Below are 18678 nucleotides of genomic sequence, written 5' to 3'. Positions count from 1 at the left end.
TGAAGCAGGTACATCTTCCAGACCTGAGACCAGAAGCACGTCGCGCTGCGAGGAACCCACGAGGCCCCGGGACACGGCCTAGGGAGGGCTGGGAATCTGGGGGGGGGGGCGGGGGGGGACGCGAGCACAGGGACAAGGGGCACAAGGGCAGACGAGTCCGCTGTGGATCAGGGCTGAAACGTTCGGTCTCAGTCGCCGTGGACAAGGTGCTTAGCGTTCGTGAACCTCTGTAACCTGGAGCTACTTACCTATACGCACCTGCTGCCCCGGGGGTTGCGAAAGACCGAATGGAGTACCTCGGGTCAAGCGTGGGGCACAGCCCCGGTCCACTGCGGGTCTTCAACAGATTGTGGTTCTTTCCTTCCTCCCAAGGCAAGGAATTTGAACCAGGCCATGCTGGTGCTTAAACTAAGTCGACAAGAGTACTACACTAACTGCTGTCAGTACTTTTGATTCTCTGGCTTCCGTTTTCATTAATTTAAATCTAATTATTTTTGTTTTGTTTTTATGCTGAAATAGGAGAACCGTTATAAATGGCTGGTAGGGATCCCTGGGTGGTGCAGCGGTTTGGCGCCTGCCTTTGGCCCGGGGCGCGATCCTGGAGACCCTGGATCGAATCCCACATCGGGCTCCCGGTGCATGGAGCCTGCTTCTCCCTCTGCCTGTGTCTCTGCCTCTCTGTCTCTGTCTCTGTGACTATCATAAATAAGTAAAAAAAAAAAAAAAAAAATGGCTGGTAGCTCTGCAATATATGTGGGTTGGAATACAAGTGGGTTCCACCTTTCATGTGATAATCCTACATCATAGGTAAGGGCCTTAAGATCTGCACCCTTTCAACTTCTTTATAAGGATTTATTCAGAAAAGTGCATTAATGTTTATGGTTATGTTGAGGAATTGGAAGCAAACTAAATGTATATTATAAAGGTGTTTAAGACATGCCTGTAATGGAATATTTTGAAGCTATTAAAATAATGTTGCAGAATATTGTGTTTATCTGGAAAGATGATCACTCTATAAGAGAAAGACACATGTAACAAAACTCTACTAACCAGGTTAAAAGTATTTTTACAACTTAATTTACATAACTATGTACCTGCCAGGAGGTATCTTGAGATGACAGTTTCTTTCTATTTTGCATATTTTTAGTCTGTGTATTGAAAAACAAGCACGTATTGCTTGTGTTTGCTTATTAAGGAAAGGTCCATTATTTGAAAAATCATTTCATTAATATATAAAATCACTAAGACAGTGTGTGCCATTTGAAAATTCAAACAGTGCAAGATGTTATCCAGTAAGAAACGGAGTTGATTCCACCTCCCCATGTGTTTAATTTGTATGCCATAGAAGACATAACATTTTTCTGCCCATTAATACACAGAATCAGACTCTTCCTGTCCAGAAGGCCACGAGAGCGAGGCGTGGCACCAGGGCCCAGGGGCGAGCGGCGGCCCCCCACGGCCCCCCACGGCCCCCCACGCGGGCCTGCAGGCGCCGCCCGGAGCCTCCGTGGAGGGAATTCAGGATCCGCGCACCTGCTGCTCCCGCGCCGCGCTCGCCGCCCGCCCGAGGGTCCAGGCTTCGGGCCGCCCGCAAGGGCAGTGGCTGCGGGCTGGGGACCGAACGGGGCTGGCCCCCGTCCCCCCCCCAGCGCCCCCGCCCCCCCCACACCCGTGGGCGCCTTAAGGGTGCGCCCTCCGCTCCAGCACAGTCTCGCGGGGGGGGGCCCGCCCCACCTCCCCCCAAGGGTGCCGCCCCACAGCCCCCGGGGGACTCCCCGCGGCCAGAGAGCTGCTTCAGATCCTCTCTCCCTCTGGCCTTCCCGCGGTCTCCCCCTCCCCCTCTCCCCTCCCCCTCCCTCTATCCTCTCCCTCTCCCCCTCCCCCACTCCCCCTCCCCCTCTCCCCTCCCCCTCTCCCCCTCCCCCTCCCTCTCCCCTTCCCCACTCCCCACTCCCCCTCTCCACTCCCCCTCCCCTTCCCCACTCCCCCTCTCCCCCTCCCTCTCCCCCTCCCTCTCCCCCTCTCCCCCTCCCTCTCCCCCTCCCCCTCCCTCTCTCTCTAACGCCTTCTCCGCCGGAGCCCCGAGCCAAGGGCCGCCAACCTCCGCCCCCAGGTGCACCTATTTAAGCGGATGCGGGAGGCCACGGGGCCTTTGGCGAAGTCTGTCCGTCCGTCGGTCCGTCATCCTCGTAGGCCTCAGCCCGGAGCTGGACCCGGTGCTCACGCTGGGCCGCACTGCCCAGAGGGGTCACTACTCGCCCTTTGCCTCCGGTGGACCCGCGGGGACCCGGGGCCCTCGGGCGGTCCGCGCCGCCCCTTCAGCTCCCGGGGGACGGGGACGGGACGGGGACGGGGACGGGACGGGGACGGGGACGGGGACCGGGTCCGGGACGGGGTCTGGGAGTCCCGGGGACCGCCGGTGGCTCTGCGGAGTGGACGGGCCGACTGGCCTCCTGTCACTGCGTGGAAACGTCGGATTTCTCCACTTCCACACCAGTATCGGGCTTTTGAAATTTTTTTTACTGAATTGGTGATTGTAAAAGATTGCTATCTCACTGAGGGTTTTAGCTTCTGTTTTCCCGATTACTAGTTTGGAGACGCACCTGTTGTACTTCTGTGGGTCATCTGGGTTCCCTGCTTTGTGCGTCCTTATTCATTTCTCTGCTGCTTTGCTATTGAATAATCTGTATTTTTCTCTACATGTGTTCTGGACATACACGAGTTACAAATATCTTCTCACAGATTGTAGCATTCAAAAAAATTTTGTTAGGGTGTCTTGTTAACAGAAGTTTCTATTTTAATGTAATCAGATGTATCAGTCTTTCCATTTGTAGTTGGCACTTTTGGTATTTTACTTAAGAAGTATTTCCATAAAGTGTCATATTTGCCCACTTTGACTTTTTTTAATTTTTAAATTAATAAACTTAATTTTTTAGAGCAGTTTTAAGGTTCAGAACAATACTGAGTGGGAAGCACAAGAATTCCCCACATATACCCCTTGTCCTCACACACCTCCAACCTCCCCGACTTTCAGCATCTTGCACCAGAGTGCTGTAGTTATTACACTCAACTAACCTGCATGAACACATTGTTACCACGCAGGGACCTTAGTTTACCTTAGAGTCCACTCTTTCTTCTTTTCATTAGTTTCCCGTGGTGGTGTCCATTTTATGGGTGACAAACGTACAATATCGTGTACTCATCAGTGTGCTAGCACCAGAGTAGGCCCACTGCCTTAAGAATCCTCTGTGCTCTATTCGTCCCTCCCTCTGCTCTAATCCTGGCAACCACTGATCTTTTCAGGGTCCCCATAGTTTTATCTTTCCCAGAAGGTTATACAGTTACACTCATTCAGTACGTAGCCTTTCCCTTACTTAGATGCTTTTAAGTTTTCTCAGTGTCTGTTCCTGGCTGGATCACTCACTTATTTAAGCACTGATTTCTGTTCCATTGCATGGATGTTCCGAAGGATGTCTTAGTTGTTTCTCCGTTCTGGCAAACCCATAAATATGGATGGAGCTCCTGTCATGTGAGTATAAGTCTTCACTTCATTGAGGTAAATACTAAGGAGGGTGCTTGCAGGATCATATAATAAGAGGATGTTTTCTTTTATCAGAAACCACCAGAATGTCTCCCAAAGTGGCTGTGCCCCTTTGCGTTCCTCCCAGCAGTGACTGTTGCTCCATGACGTCACACACATTCAATATCATCAGTGTTTTGTGTCTGACCATTCTGATAGGTGTGTAGTAGGTATGTTATCGTTGTTTCGATTTGTCACCATCTAGGGGCATACGACATTGAACATCTTTTCATATGGTTACTCTCCATCTGCATATCCTCTTTGATGAGGTGGCGGTTCAGGTTTTCTTGACCATTTTTAATTGGGTTGTTTTCTCATTGTTGAGTTTTAAACGTTCTTTGCATATTTGTATAGCAGTCTTTTGTTAAAGGTGTCTTTTGCAGATATTTTATAAAATCCTGAGCATGTCACTATTAGAGAGAGAACAATGATTTAGCAAGAGAATATAAACAATCAAGAAGGCTCGTGTTGGAGAGAGTTCAAGTAGATCAGTGTTTCCCAAAATGCAGGACATATACCACAAATATGGTAATTGTAGCCTCCAGATGACTTCAGTCATGGTCATTGTCTGAACTTCACCACGTGGAGGACTCTGAGGTAGAGCCACACAGTCCAGTCCAGTCAGCCCCTAGACACATAATACATAATAATAGTAGTAGTATTGTATTAATGTTCATTTTTAAGCTCATTAATTATATTATGATTATATAAGAAATTAACATTAGGAGAAATTTGGTGAATGATATATAAAAGTTCTTTGCTATTTTCCACTCATTTTTTCTCCTTTCCCCTTTATCCCCTTTCAAAAATGAGTGGGAAATATCAGAAAAGGAGACAGAACATGAGGGACTCGTAACTCTGGGAAACGAACTAGGGGTAGTGGAAGGGGAGGAGGGCGGGGGTGGGGGTGACTGGGTGATGGGCACTGAGGGGGGCACTTGATGGGATGAGCACTGGGTGTTATTCTATATGTTGGCAAATTGAACACCAATAAAAAATAAATTTATATAAAAAAATAAAAGTTCTTTGCACTATTTTTGCAACTTCAGTAAGTATAAGATGATTTCAGATTAAAACTCCTGATAATGAGGGGTGCCTGGGTGGCTCAATGATTGAGCATCTGCTTTCAGCTCTGGGCATGATCCCAGAGTCCCAGGATTGAGTCCCACACTGGCTCCCCACAGAGGGCCTGCTTCTCCCTCTGCCTGTGTCTCTGCCTCTCTCTGTGTCTCTCATGAATAAATAAATAAAATCTTAAAAAAAAAAACTCCTGATAATGAGACACAATAATAAATATTGCTTTATGTCACTAAGATTGGAGTAGTTTATTTCACTCCAGTAGACAACCACGATACAAAGGTAAAAAAGTATTGTCACCTGAAGCTCATGAGAATGGATGGAGATGGACTTGTTTGTTTTTTAAGATTTTATTTATTCACGAGAGACACAGAGAGAAAGGCATAGACACCGGCAGAGGGAGAAGCGGCCTCCCTGCAGGGAGCCCGATAGGGGACTTGATCTCAGGACCCCAGGATCACAACCTGAGCCAAAGGCAGACACTGAACCACTGAGCCACCCAGGTGCCCTGAGATGGACTTATTTTAACTTTTAATTGGAAATCATCTTATACCTACTAAAAGTTGCAAAAAGAGAGAGCTCATATATACTATCAACTCCCCCTAATGTTAGCCTCTTGCCAAATCACGATAAAATTAATAACAGCAAAAAATAAACATTTGTACAGTAATATCATTGACTAGAGACTTCGAATTTTCCCAGTTGTCCCACTAATGACACTTTTCTGGTCCAAGATTTGATACAGAGTCCCACTTAGCCATAAGTTGTTATATTTTGTTAGCCTTCCCCAACCTATTATGGTTTTTCAGTCTTTCTTTGTCTTTTATAACCTTGACATTTTGAAGAGCAGGAACCAGTTATTTTGTGGAATGTCACTGGACCTGGGTTTATCTGATTTTTCCTTATGATTAAATTCAAGTTATGCATTTTTTGGCATGAATATCACAGAAGTAATGTTGAAACCTCTTCATTATTATCATAACAGGAGGTGTAGTATGAAGGCATATCTTAATTCATGAGATCTTATGCAATTCCAACTTTCCTCGCTTGTTTAGGATAGGCTTTGCTGTGTTTCTCCACTCTAAGGTTATTTTTTTCATTTGTAATTAATAAGTGTCTTATGAAGAGATATTTTGAAATGATGCAAATATCCTGTTTCTTATCATATTTTTACCTACTCATTTTAGCATCCATCTGTGGCTCTTGCCTGCAAGAACTATTACTGTGGTGTTTTCCTAATAGTGATTTTCTATTTCCTTCATTCCATCTATACCTATTAATTAGAATTTGACTGTCATAAAAGCCATCCCTTCTCGTTTATATGTTTATTCAATTGTTTATTCATATCATGATGAACTGTGGATTACAATCCAATATATCAGTTGTGTCACTGTTCAGATTGACCCAGACTTGGCCATCAAAATTCTTCAAGTTGTTCTTTAATATGTTCTCATAATTTTCTAGCATTTCCTTTCCTTTTGGTAGCACAAGACATTCCAGAATTGTCTCATATTTTTCTAACATTGGCCCTGGAATCCACTCTTCCTCCAAAGGTTGTTTTTTTCACTGGAGAAAAGTATTTAGAAACTAAGATTCGGGAGCTAGATATTCTCATTACTACTGGAATAGTACTGCTCTTTAGGGTTTCTCATTGGAGAAAATAAATGTATACCTGGGCAATAAATGTACGTAAACTAGTCCATGCATATAAACATATCTGTATTTATTTTCATATCTATTCATATTTATATTAAAAACTGATACCTTTAATTTTTAATTTACTACCAGAGATTTCACTCTACCCTTCTTTCTTTATTTGTAACCTGTTCTTCTAACAGAAAACTCACTCTCGTTTTCACAATACCTTTACATACGAAAATTGACTTTTTAAAATTTAAATTTTATTTTATTTTTTATTTTTTGAGAGAGAGAGAGAGAGTGAGCATGTGTGAATGGGGGGAGGGGCAGAGATTGAGGGAGAATCTTAAGCAGGTTCCATGTACAGTGAGAGATCATGACCTGAGCCAAAATCTAGAATCAGATACCCAACCGACTGAGCCACCCAGTTGCCCCTAAAAATAGGTTTTCCTAGTCCCCTTTTCCCTACTTCTAACTTCAAGTACTTTCTTGGCATTTCAGATCTTATAAAGGGAAATTTGTCAATAAAGACAAATGGAGACTGCTAGTTCTGCCGGGTTATGCAGTTAAATAGGGCACAAGGGAGCAGGGATGATAAACAAACGTAGACATTTAATTAATGTTTTTAAGTAACTGCATTTTACTAGGCTAATTTCATATTGGTTTAAGAAAATCAATCATTGAATGGATTTTGTTGAGTGCAATGCTAACACCCTTCATCAGGATTTACAATAAAAATAGCAAATGGAGACTGAATGTGTCTGGTAATATATGTCAGACATGTCCCAGAAACTGAAAACAAACAAAATTAATATTATGCATTATTTTAATTTTGTAAAGGATGTTGGAATACTCTTTCTGTGAATGATGCCATACAAAACTAGTTTGCACTGTTCTGGTTATATAGTGACAAGAATAAATGAATATCAATTAGACATTTGTTTATCAGTTATTTTAAGCTTAAAATGTTAGCTCTATCATTTGAATAATGTATGTACCTATTTTAACTAATAATCTTATTTTTTTCAGCTACTTAGTTTAGAAACGGTAATTTTAGCTTTAAAGCGTGTTTTGATTTGCAAATTTGTTGCCCAATCTCTTTTCTTATAAATAGATTCCTCAATATCCATAACTTTAGAAATAAAGTACTTGTATTATGTTCATGAAAGTCCTCATCAGTGAGTCGGAGATCTTGCATGATTTGTTTTTTAAATATAGAAACAACAGTTGCCATGGCAAGTGTGAATTTTAGACTCAATACTCACATGAAGATTGTCTTAGGAACTGTCATCAAACACATAAAGGGTAAATGTTGAACAAATCGTACCAGCTTTTTGCTGACTCCCCAAGTGTGCACAAGCGAACCTGAGACTGAGAGCGAGGAATTTAAATTTAACCGTTAAGCCCTAAGATACCCTCTTGAAGGCGAGGATTTAGAGTTGGTTCTCTCGAGGTCTTTATAAGCTGATAAATTTATATTTCCGAGATAGTTTGGGTGTGATCTCACCTCAATGTAGAGACCTAGTCTTAGGAGCCTCCCAAAGGTTCCATTCTAGCCTGAAGATGCCAAGAATGCCACTTACACTTCTAATTTGCAGTGGAATGGGACCGACGGGGCTTTCTGCTTCTACCCGGCCACAGGGAAAGACGCCCAGGGAGGGTGTGAGCGGGCTGGGGGCGCATCCCGCAGCTCCCTCTGGCGTGGGCGGGGGGGGGGGGGCAGTCCCGGAGGAGGAGCTGCGGTAGGCCCCGCGAAGGTGGTGGTGGCTTTTTTTTTTTTTTTTGGTGTGTATTTTATTATGACAACCATGTGAGGCAAAGAATATACTATTTCTTCAATACCTTCAGGAAAACTGAGGAACAGAGATTTTAGAGTTTTTGCTCAAGGTCAAGAAGCGGAGTTAGGACTCGAATGTTTGTTTTAAAAGATTTCATTCATTCATTCATTCATTCATTCATTCATTCATTCATTCATTCCTGAGGGACACACAGAAGCAGAGACAGAGGCAGAGGGAGAAGCAGAAGCAGACTCGGTGCGGGGAGCCCGACGCGGGACTCGATCCGCGACCCTGAGCGAAGGCGGACGCTCAACCGCGGAGCCCCCCGGGGCGCCCTGGGGACGTGAGTGTTTATCGTTGACAGGACTATAGCTTTTTCCATCTACCTGCTGCCTTTTGTTTGCAAATATCTGGAACAAACACACACACACAGAAAGAAGCCGGGAAACCAGGAATGAAGATTCCAGGCGCGTGGATGCAGACAGAGCCCGCCACGCTGGGGGAGGGGGATGGGCGGTACCGAGCTTGGGGGACACCGGGCTTCGGGGACGGGGGCACCCGGCTTGGGGGGCTGGGGCCGGCCCCGGGCGCCCCGCGCTGCCCCGCTGACCGCAGTGTTCCGGGAGCTGAGGCCCCGCCGCGGCCTGGAGGAGCCCCGCGGGCTGCGCGGTGACCGAGAGGTGACCGAGGGGTGACCGAGGGGTGACCGAGGGGTGACCGAGGCGCCGGCCTCCTGCGGCCCCGGAGAACGTTCTGCAGGTTCCGCGACCGCGGCTGAGCCCGAGGCGCCTCTGGCAAGGGAGTAGAAGGACCGGCCCCGGGGCGCGACGTGGCCCGGCTGCCCGGCGGCGCGGACCTGGGCGGGGACGGTGCTGGCGCTCGGTGTATCCGAGAAACCGCCGAGGAGCCGACGCCGATGCAGACGCACGAGGGTCTATTACAAGCGCGGGCTTGGTCCAAGTGCACCGGCCCAGCGGAGCGGGGACTCGACCCCAGACGACGAGGCGTGGCAGCTCTGGAGGGGCCAGTGGCCCGTGGGATACGCAGAAAGTTGCGCAGTCCCGTGGGTCCACACGCAGGCGGCCGATTGAATTACCCCTTCCCTATAGGATCCCCTTGAGCTGGCCTATTCCTTCGGTCAGAATCCGCGCAGGCTTGGCGGGCACAAGGCAGGGTTACGTCGTTATGAGCCGATTTCCGATTAGGGTGTGCCCAGCGGCTCGCCTGGGGGCGGGGGGGGGCAGCGCCTTAAGCAATGAGCAGGTCATGTGGGGGTCATAGGGGAGGTGGCGGGTGCAGCACAAAACGGAATCAGTCCTGCCCTGCTCGTCCAGGGGTAGGGGGTTTTTGTTGAATTTCCTGGGTCCCACACTCGGCTGGGAGTCGGGGTGTGGGCGCGGCGGGGCTGCGGGGCCCCAGGGGCCTGGGCTGTGTCGCGCCGTGGGTCGCCCCGGGGCTGGGGGAGCGGCTGGTGGGGCGGCGGCTGCCGAGAGCGGCCCACGGGCGCGGTAGGGGAGGCCGCCCCGACCTGGGCCGCGAAAGAAGCCTGGGCCTCGGGAGCGGCCTCCCGCGGCCCGGCCCCGCCCCCGCCCCCGCCCCCGCCCCCGGGCGCAGGCAGCCAGGGCAGGCGCAGGAGGCGGGCCTGGAGCGCCTGTGGAGCGCCGGGCGAGGGCGAGGAGCGCGAGGATCCGCCTGAGCCCGTGTCCAGCAGTTTGCAGGTCAGCGCAGGTCCTCCGAGGCCTCGGGCAGGGGTCGGGGCCTGTGCATGACGCCGGGGGCGGCCACCGCTTGCTGACCCCCAGGGCCCCCGCCTGGGCTGCGGGCGCTCGGGCCTGGACCCGCACGCGAAGGCATCTTCACGCCGCCTCGGCCTAGTTCGTTGCTCCCCACTCGGGCTCTCCCCTCCCCTCCCGCCCCTCTCCCTTCCCCCCACCTTCCTCGGGCCGTTCCTGCCTCCAGGGTACTCGCAAGCACCCCAGGAGCTTCGCCCCGCTCTCATCTACCGGCCCAGCAGCCTCCCGTCTCTGTACCCCACGTTCTTCCCGTTTCTAACGTCAGTCTCTCCCCTGGGGCACAGGATTTCATCTCTTTTGCAGACTTGAGGGCGTTAACCCCATGGTTTTTACCTGTAGCTCCTACATCCCCGGCATTTTTTCCCTTTCTGCTGAGCTGCTCCCCTTAGCCCACAAATCCCCTGCTCTCCCAGGAACCTCCACAACGTGCTCCAGAGCGGCTGCCCCGGCCTCGCTCCCACCGACAGTGAAGAGTTCTTTCTCTGCATCTTCCTCAACGTTGTTTCCCGACTTGTTCATTTTCCCCATTCTCACCAGCGTAAGGTGGGATCTCCTGGCGGTTTTGATTTGTATTTCCCTGATGGCCAGGGATGCGGAGCATTTTCTCATGTGCTTGTCGGCTACGTGTATGTCTTCTGTGGAGAAATGTCTGTTCATGCCTTCTGCCCATTTCTTGCCTGGATTACTTTTTTTCTTGGGTGTTGAGTTTGAGAAGGTCTTTATAGATCTTGGATGCCAGCCCTTTATCTGATATGTGGAATTTAAGAAACAAAACAGAGGATCATAGAGGAAAGGAAGGAAAAATAAAATAAGATGATTTTGGAGAGGGAGACCAATGATAAGAGACTCTTAAGGCTAGAAAACAACCTAAGAGTTGCTGGAGGGGAGGGACGTCGTGAGGAACCTGAGTGATAGGCACTCAGAGGGTATGTGATGCGAGGAGAGCCGGGGGTTAGGTGCAACGGATGAGTTGCTGAACTCTACATCTGAAACTAATGATACATGATACGTTAACTAATTGAATTTAAATGAAATAAAAAAATAAACAAAAGAGAGGAAAAATATCTTCTTTTGATTTCATTTTCCAATGTTCCAACTTGTAGTAGACTTCTGGCTGCTTTCAAGTTTTCTCTTTTCTTCATGTTTAGCCTCTCCAGTCAGGCTTCTGCTTCAACCCGTCGGTACCCTGAAGCTGCTCTTGTCTAGGTGTCCCCAGTGATTGTCATGTTGCTAAAGCCAGTGGCCACTTCTCAGGCCTCATCCTTTCTGCTTAGCAGCGTTTGGTGAAGTACACTGTCCTGCACCAGACGCTTTCGTCCTTTGGCTCCTAGGACGTTAGTGTCTTCAGGTTTCCTTCCTGGACCACTGGGCATCTTTCTGATTGAAAGACGTAGGACATTAGTCATTCAGCATCCGAAGTGGAGTCTCCATCTAGTCCTTAGGAATCTCTCGGAGGTTTCAAAAGTAGAATCAGGGCGACTCAAGTAGCTTGCTTAGATTCTTGAATTTGTTTCTTCAGGTATGACGTGGAAGGATTTGGGCTGCACGGTCCTGAAGCTATCCTGCACTGCCCCAATTCTCAGAAAGCCCTAAGCGGCCTAATGGTCAGCAGATAGAGACAAAGCCCCAGGGCTTGTGTGCAACCTCACCGGGGCCTCAGGTTAGTGTCTTGACTCTTGAGCCTTGGTCATCTCGTCTGTTGCATGGGGGATGGTACCTTCTCTGCTCTTCTAAATAATGACTCCAAAGATCAAAACGAATAATATTCTGTGTATGAAGTTACTTCAAGGATGCTCCAACCCCATGAGATGAGGAGGGGGATCAGTGCATCATCTTAGAAGCCCAGTGGAGTATTTTGATATAGGAGTTCTGCAATATGACATTTATTCCCTCTTTTCCGTTACAGAAAATGCAAACTTTAATTTTGGTTGCTCCAGCCCCCCCAACCTTGGGATGATGCATGTCTTTCCTGTTCCTCTTACGGCCAACCAAACTAGAAAATGCTTGAGCTTCCACGTTCAAGAGTTGCCTGGCAGTCTAATCATTTCTTACCACTGTTGCCCAACTTGCCATCACCTTTCTGATATGTACAACCGTTGTCTTTCACCACGATCGAGTTATTAGCTCCCTGGACCCTGGCTCAGGTAGTGTCCTCTGCTCCTCAGCCACAGTGGGCCTGTTCTCCCACTTACAGGGGATGTCGCCTCTCACTCGGCACCCCGCACAGGCTTTCATTTCACTCACAGTAAAGGCCAGCCTCCTCGTAATGACCTCCCAGAGCACACTCCATTCTTCCTTACCTCTCTGAACTCATCTCTGGCTGATTTTACACAGTCTATTTCTTCTGCCTTGAACACTTATTTCTCAAATTTCTACATGATAAATTCTCTTGCCTCCAAATTTGTGTTCAGATGTCATTTTCTCTCTCTCTTTTAAAAAATTATTTTATTTATTTATTCATGAGAGACACAGAGAGAGCAGAGATACAGGAAGGGCTCTCCTGCGGGGAGCCCGATGTGGGACTCGATCCCGGGACCCCGGGGTCACGACCTGAGCCAAAGGCAGACACTCAACCGCTGAGCCACCCAGGCGTCCCTGATGTCATTTCCTCAATAAGGCTTATCTTGGCCTTGCTGTTTAAAATTGCGGTCCATTTCACCATTGAGACTCTTCTAATCCCCGTCCCTAATTTTAAATTTCCTGTATCATCGCCATCATCCTCTAACGTACTATGCCATATACGTATTTACTATATTTATTATGTATTGTTTCCCTTCCCAGCTGGATAATGCAGGGGTTTTTGTCTTTTTCCTTTTCCGCTCGTGTACCCCCGGCACTCAAGAGAGTACCTGGTATGTAGCTGGCATTTGATAGTTCTCAAGTGTTACATGACTCAGTTCTGAAGACATCGCTGCTAAGTGAGTATATCTGTTTCATAGCTGCAGAAACCGAGACATGGAAAAGCCGAATAACGTCTCCAACACCACACGGGGAGGAAAGCGCATGGCCTGGATGCAGGCCACGGTTTTTGAATTGTGTCGCTATCATGTTTTATTTTGTATGGAGATTCTGATTGCTATGCCCAGAGCCAGAAGATGAGAATGTTTCAAAGGAGGGGGATTGTCAGTGCGCTCAAAAGCTTTCAGAAATGCCAGAAAGAAGGAAGATTAAAAAAGGCTACGGTTCTTAAAAAAAAAAAAAAAAAAGACTACGGTTCCTTGTAACCAGATGATAGTGACCCTTGTCAAAGCTGTTTCAGTAATACCGCAGCCAAAACCAGAGAGCAGTGGGGGAGAGAGTGAATGGAAAGTAAGTAAAAGGAGAGAAGGAATAATTACTACTCTTCAGAAGTTCTGGGGATGAGAAGGAGAAAAGATTGTAGTTACATGGAAACAAAAAAGTTTTGATTTTTTTTTTAAAGATCTTATTTGTTCATGAGAGACAGAGAGGCAGAGACACAGGCAGAGGGAGAAGCAGGCTCCATGCAGGGAGCCCGATGCAGGACTCAATCCCAGGACCCGAGGATCACGCCCTGAACCGAAGGCAGACGCTCAACCACTGAACCACACAGGTGCCCCTAAAAAGTTCTTTTTAGGGTAAGACTTGAGCATATTCCCAGGAAGAGGGAAAGGAGGTTAAAGGTAGCTGAAAATATAGGAATAAGCATAGAGGTGAATAGAAGAGACTGCTTTTAGGAAGAGCCAACTCAGCAGGTAAAGTGACACATGGACACTCATGGAATTTCCAGGTTGTTGTGTGAGGCCTGGGGCCTGTGGTAAAGGAGGTATTAAATTATCCCTCACTTTACTTTTCCTCCTCCCTCGAAAGAAACTTTTCCCATTTTCCTGAGAAGTTTTTCCAGGAAGTTACTACTTCTGTCAGTTCTCCTTCCCCAGTTCCAAATACCGCTGTCTTCTCTCTCTGAAGCATATGGCGTCAGCTACTACCTGTGAGGGAAAGGAGTAGCCAGCAGGCTTGAGCCCTTCCAGCTCCTCTCCCCAGTTGTGATCTCACTTTCATCATCACTGACTTTACCACCTTTCCTCCCATCCCAATGGAAAGGTGTCTGTGTTTTTCTCTCAGGTTCAAATGTAACCCTAGAATCGCCATCTGTCCTCAAAGATATTTTTAATACTTTTTTCCTTCACTCTGAAATTATCCATCAAGTTCTTTTTGAAAAAAAAGATTCTTTTTTTTTTTTTTTATGTAATCTCTACACCCAGCATGGGACTTGAACTCACAAGCCTGAGATCAAGAGTCATGTGCTCTACCGACTGAGCCAGTCAGGTGCCCCCATAAAGTCCTTTATCTATATTGATAAACAAGATCGCCTGTATATAGAATATTCCCTCCAGATATCACTTTTCTGAATTTTCCACCAAAATGTAATGATTGCCGTTATTAAACCAGCATGCCAACATGTATTGAACTGACCACACCGGACATTACATTTGGCATTGGGGGAACCTGAGCTAAGTATCCTCAGGCATACAGAAGGGAGAAACATAAGCAGATTTTAACAGCGTGTATTAAGAGTAGCAGTGCAGATTTTTCACAGTGAAATGGACACAGTAAAATCTCTTTCTGTGGGATGCTCTTCCTATAATTTCTTTTTGAGTGGCACAGATTTTCTTTGTTCTCCAAAGCTCCCTTGAATTGGGTTTCTGTGGGTTGGATAAAAAGAATATGGATTAATAGGCTCAAGTCATCTAACTCAGAATTGTCAGAGGAGACTCCCAGGAAAGCTTAGTGGAAGAAGTCATGAGCGAAGTGAGTAATTATTAAGTGAGTAAGAATCAGGCTCTAGGGGATCCCTGGGTGGCTCAGCGGTTTAGAGCCTGCCTTTGGCCCAGGGTGTGATCCTGGAGTCCCGGGATCGAGTCCCACCTCGGGCTCCCTGAATGGAGCCTGCTTCTCCCTCTGCCTGGGTCTCTGCCTCTCTCTCTCTGTGTCTCTCATGAATAAATAAATAAAATTCTAAAAAAAAAAAAAAAAAAAAAAAGAATCAGGCTCTAGCCAGAGGAAGTAAGGGGACTGAGTGCCGTACGAGGAGGCAGTCAGGTAGAAGAAATAGCACCAAAACACAGCTTAGTGAGTATGTAGGAAGGTGTCAGGTGGGGTTTCTGGAGAGAGGAGTACATGGCAGGAGATATCAGGTAGTCTCAGGTGATATAACTAGAGAAACGACCAGGGATGGGAACAGAGTGTCAAGAGGTCACATGAAGGCTTCAAGCATTGTCTTTAGGTAATGGGGAGCCCAGCAGGGAGTCACATGACCAAGTTTGGCTCCCGGTAGGATGGATAGAAGGCGGACAAGCCTTAAAACGTAGTATCTTCCATCCTGAACCCATTTTCTGATCGCCACCTTCCCCTACACATCCCCTTGCTTCATTTTTGTTCTTTTTACGTAAGCGTCTGTGGGTTGCTGCTGGTTAAGGATGTGGACCTTCCCTCCTCCTCCTCAGCATCTCATCTCAGTATCTTAAATCATATTCATGGACATCTTTGTCTTGCAATTGGAAGAGGAGACCAAAACTTGGGAAGAGAGGAAAGCCTGAACCGAAGAAAAGCAAAGCAGGAGAAGAGGGTGATTGTGCCCAGCGGTTCCCTTGAACTAAGTTTGAGCCCCATTTTGAGAGTTGAAAGACTTGACCACACTGATGGACTTGGGCAGAAGGTCTTTTATTCAGGATGGTTGGGATCAGTAGTGGCTTAATAAGAAAGTTTTATAAAATATGGAATAAATCCTCTTTTTTAAACAATTAGTTTCAGAGGTAGAAGTCAGTGATGCATCAGTTGCATACAACACCCAGAACTCATGACACCAAGTGCCCTCCCTCGTGCCTGTTACCCCGATATCCCTCCCCTCACCCCCCCACTCCCCCTCCTCTCCATTTGTTCCCTTGAGTTCAGCGTCTCTTATGGTTTGCCTCCCTCTTAATTTTCATCTTTTTATTTTTTGTTCCTTCCCCATGTTCATCTGTTTTGTTTCTTAAATGCCACATACAGGTGAGATCATACGGTATTTGTCTTCCCCTGACTGACTTCTTTCCCTCTGCATGATACCCTTTAGCTCCATCCGTGTTGTTGCAAATGGCAAGATTTTGTGGAATAATAATAATCTTAACAGAAGTGTGTACATCTTAAATTCTCTTTTAACCTAAATAAATACACTTTAAGTAGAAATGATTTGCCAATCTTTTGATTCCGGCCCATATCTAATTAGCTGTGCTGATTAGCAATTTTTGTCTCATTTTTCTTTAAAGCACAGCTTCCATTTGTCACATTTAAGTTTCTTTAAATTGATGTAAAAAATTATATTAATTGTGAGACAATTTGAGTATAGAATTCTTCTAGATCTTCTCCAGTCTTTCAAAGTTACTTCTCATGGGCCTCGTTTGATAGTGATATTTGGAGCAACTTTCCTTTGTTGGTCTTTTTTTTTTTTAACTTTATTTATCTATACGTGAGAGACACAGAGAGAGGCACAGACACAGGCAGAGGGCGAAGCAGGCTCCTCGCAGGGAGCTCGGTGTGGGACTCGATCCTGCGACCCCAGGATCACGACCTGAGCCGAGGACACAGGCTCAACCGCTGAGCGCCCCAGGGCCCGGGGCAACTTTCCTGAGGAGGGAGTGTGAGCCACTATCAGAGGCCATGAAGAATCTCTGTGGTGACAGAAATGTTTTGTGTCTTGACTGCTGTAATGTCGGCACCCTCGTTGTGTTATTAGAGTTTTTCCAGACGTTGCTACTGGGGGAGATTACTAAGGGTACTTGGGTCTCCCCGTCTTAGTTCTTCGGCTTGCACATGAGGCTACAGTGTTCTTAGGTTCAAAACAAGCGAACCAACCGCGGAGGCCCCGCTATGTTCCAGGCGCCGCTGGAGACACGCACGGAGAGCTACGCGCCCGTCACCTCCCAGCGTTCGCTCTAACGCGGGGGGCGCAGTGCGCGGCCGGGGGTGCCGCGGGGTGCCGCGGGCCTCCTGCAGAGGGAGGCTCGGCGGCTGGGCGCGCCTGATGGGCCTGCTGCCGGGGCAGGTGCAGACGCCGCCCCGAGTGGGTGTGGAGGCAGCAGACGCGGGGCGGTGGGGCCCAGCGGGGAAGGACGCGCGTGCACGTGGGGTTCTGGCCGCCTGAGGCCCGGGCGCGTGCGTGCCTCGGAACAATGAGACTTTGCCGCCGGCCGGAGGGCCCCGGGACGTCGGCCTTCGAGCTGTATACCCCGCCCTGGTCGGGAGCCCCGCCGAGCCCCGCCTCGTCCCTCCCGCGGAGTAATCTTACCTCCGGTCTCCTCTCCGCCAGCCCCGCGTCCCACCCGTCCAGCCGGGGGCTCGCCTCTCGCCGCCTCCGTCCGTCTGTGTCCGTCTCGCCGCCTCGACTCCAGGATCTACTCGGTGGTTTGTCTCCCAGCTCTCGCCGCCATCACGACTCGTGATTCACACTAACAACTTAACCATTTAAAAATGAAAATCTGGGGATCCCTGAGTGGCTCAGCGGATTTGGTCCCTGCCTTCGGCCCGGGGCCTGACCCTGGAGACGCAGGATCGAGGCCCACGTCGGGCTCCCGGTGCATGGAGCCTGCTCCTCCCTCTGCCTGCGTCTCTGCCTCTCTCTGTATCTCTCATGAATAAATAAATAAAACCTAAAAATTAATGAAATCTGGCCACGTCACAGCCTGCCTGAGGTCAGCCCGGTGCAAAGTCTGTGGGCTGGACCCACCGCCTCGGTAGCCCTGTCGGTCATTCCAGAACCCTCTTCTAAGCAGGCCCCGAGACAGGCCCCGCCGTCCTCCTCATCGCTGATGTCCTTATCATCTATAAAAACCCTTCTCCTGGGGATCCCGGGTGACTCAGCAGTTTGGCGCCTGCCTTTGGGTCCAGCGCGTGATCCTGGAGACCTGGGATCGAATCCCGCGTCGGGCTCCCTGCGTGGAGCCTGCTCCTCCCTCTGCCTGCGTCTCTGCCTCTCTCTCTCTCTCTCTCTCTCTGTCTCTCATGAATAAATAAATCTTTTAAAAAAAAACCCTCCTCCTTTTTGCACACGCCTTCCCCCCACCTGAGTTCCCAGCCCGCCGTCCCGCCCAAACTCCGACTCCAGACGAACCTTCCCGAAAATCCTCAGGTCTCTGAGCGGGGACAGGATCCCGCCTTCTCCCGCCCAGCGGTTTCTAGGAAGCTGCGTCCCGCACTCGGCACGTTGACCTGCGGTGGTTTCCCGCCGTCTGGTCTGCACTGGCGTCCCGCGGCTAACCGACGGCGGGCGCGGCGGGGACCCTGCGGAGGCCGGTTCCTCCCCGGGGCGCTGCGCGGAAGGCCTCCTGCGTCCACGCGTGCCCCCGCGATCCGCATCCTGCCCGGTTCGCCGCGCGGTGTCTGGGCCGTGGGGGCGCGGCGAGGCCCCGCACCCGCCGCCGGCCGCCCGCTCCCAGGTCGGAGCCCGTGGCACGCGCGGGAGGTGCCCTCGCGTCCCCACGGACCATCCGCTCGACCAAGCCGTCGCCACGGTCTTGCTCACTTACTCCCTGGGCGGGCCCTGCGCGGAGGACGGCGGCCGTTTCCCCAGCGGCGACCGCGCCGGACCGTGGCCTCAGGCAGGTGCGCGGAGCCCAGGGGCCGTCGCGCCACGAGCCCGGCTCCGGGAGCGCCGGCGCCTCCGGGACCCTGGGCGGAGGTCGCCCGAGCGGACTTGGTTGACGTCACAGACAGCCCGCGGGTTGACGTCACAGAGCTGCGGAGGCTGCGGGTTACCGCATCCCTCCGGCCGGGTCCGCAGCCTCCCGCGCCCCGCCAGCCCCTGCCTCGCTGCGCG

General features: G+C 49.5%; 1 long non-coding RNA gene across 7 annotated transcripts in view; it reads right to left on the bottom strand.

Annotated features, from left to right (window-relative positions):
• Positions 1-18557, bottom strand: part of LOC144305575 (uncharacterized) — a 24354-nt gene extending 5797 nt beyond the window's left edge. Inside the window, exons 1-4 of one of the 7 annotated variants that reach the window (XR_013372570.1) lie at positions 17974-18557; positions 17152-17318; positions 4099-4208; positions 2482-3990 (exon numbers count right to left, since the gene is read on the bottom strand). This is a non-coding gene — a long non-coding RNA (uncharacterized LOC144305575). Of the gene's footprint in view, positions 1-2481; positions 4209-14376; positions 14531-16287; positions 16617-17151; positions 17319-17973 lie in introns of those variants that run through there. The other 6 variants (XR_013372569.1, XR_013372566.1, XR_013372571.1 and 3 more) reach the window with 6 other exon arrangements.
• Positions 18558-18678: the final 121 nt, after the last annotated feature.

Source organism: Canis aureus, chromosome 35 (assembly GCF_053574225.1).
Source record: "Canis aureus isolate CA01 chromosome 35, VMU_Caureus_v.1.0, whole genome shotgun sequence".
In the NCBI taxonomy this organism is placed as follows: domain Eukaryota; kingdom Metazoa; phylum Chordata; class Mammalia; order Carnivora; family Canidae; genus Canis; species Canis aureus.
This window is presented reverse-complemented; position numbering and strand designations above follow the sequence as displayed.